Source organism: Pteropus vampyrus, unplaced genomic scaffold, assembly GCF_000151845.1.
Source record: "Pteropus vampyrus isolate Shadow unplaced genomic scaffold, Pvam_2.0 Scaffold610, whole genome shotgun sequence".
Lineage (NCBI taxonomy): Eukaryota > Metazoa > Chordata > Mammalia > Chiroptera > Pteropodidae > Pteropus > Pteropus vampyrus.
In genome coordinates this window covers 12,060-13,693 of record NW_011889391.1, presented here as the reverse complement: position 1 = coordinate 13,693, position 1,634 = coordinate 12,060, and the positions used below count along the sequence as shown (strand labels likewise).

Here is a 1,634-nt window from a genome sequence, read left to right as displayed (position 1 = left end):
GGACTTTCTGGAAGACGGGACGTGCAGCTGGGGCTCTTTGTGCTCTTTCTGCTGGTTTATGGCATCACTGTAATTGCCAACGTGGGGATGATCCCGCTGATCAGCATGGACCCCAGACTCCACACGCCCATGTACTATTTCCTGAGCAATCTGTCTTTCTGCGATGTCTGCTACTCCTTCACGGTTTCTCCCAAGAAGCTAGTCGATTTCTTATCTGAGCAAAAAAGGATTCCATATAATTTGTTTTCTTCAAATGGTTTTTTTTTGGATCTTTGCAGACGTGGAGTGTCTCATGTTGGCTGTCATGGCATATGACCGCTATGTTGCCATTTGCAATCCACTTCTTTATACAGTTGCCATGTCCACGAATGTCCACAATTTGTATCCAGCTTGTGGTCATTGTATACATCGAAGCTTTGGTGGATATGACAATCTTCACATCTTGCACAATTCGATTGTCATTCAAATATCATCGATCCCTTTTTCTGTGGTGTCCCACCGTTACTAGCCCTTTCCTCCTCAGACACATCCCTCACTGAGATAGTATTGTTCATTTCCAGTATCTATATCGTGGGGTGCAGCATCATCACTGTGCTCCTCTCCTACAGCTACATCATAACTACCATCCTTAGAATGAAATCAGCAGAGGGGAGACACAAAGCCTTCTCTACCTGTGACTCTCACTTAACGACTTTGGCTATATTTCATGGGACACTCATTTTCATGTATATCCATTCCAGTTCGACTTACTCCATGGACACAGACAAAATGACTTCTGTATTCTACACAGTTGTCATCCCCACATTAAACCCACTGATCTACAGCTTAAGAAATAAAGATGTGAAAGGTGCCTTGAAATAAGCAATCAGCACTAAATTATGTTCTGGGTAAAACTCTATTGTTACCCCAAAGTATTTACTGGAAGATTCTGAGAGTTGCAGTTCGGATACTGTGACAGAGTTTGCTGTAGTCTCACCAATACACCTCTGATGTCTTTCCAATATCTTATCATTATGCCTAAATTGAATGTAGGGAACAGTCATTATTGATCTTAATCTGCTCCTAACTAGGAAGAGTGTTAATAAATTCACTCATAAAAAAGGTCTTTTTATACATCTCTGTTTGTGGGTGTGCCCCAGTGAGATACCATGAGCAGAGCAACCCCTCTAACCCTTCAGTTCCACTTATCTTTCTCATGATTCCATTTTTTTAAATGAGTTTAATAAACTTGTTCAGCCCAAAGGTAGTGTTAGTGGATTTAGTTAGGTTTGTTCTATCCCTCCTATGAAACTGTGTTAGCCTATGAATGTTCCATCATAATACTTAGAAGTATATAAGTGGTAAATTAATGAGAAAAATTAAAAAGCTCCTGTCCTACCTCAAAGTTCCATTAATGCAAGTCTCCTTTCTCTCTTCTTTACCAATATTTCTATGTTACTATTTATTATGCTTATCTCCAGCATGCCATGTAAAAACATTTCTTGAATAAATGAAAGACTGTTCTCTACAAAATTAATGCATTCAAGACTTTGTAAATTCTTTTTAAAAACCTCATTTGTTTTATTTTGTTCTAGTATGTTCATCCTAAACTAAATCCTTCCACAATACTTGCCTTTCAGCCTAGGCTGAATAAG

The 1,634-nt window shown here is 39.0% G+C and overlaps 1 pseudogene; it reads left to right on the top strand.

Annotated features, from left to right (window-relative positions):
- The first annotated feature begins 6 nt into the window (after positions 1-6).
- Positions 7-891, top strand: LOC105308665 (annotated as a pseudogene).
- The last annotated feature ends 743 nt before the right edge of the window (positions 892-1,634 follow it).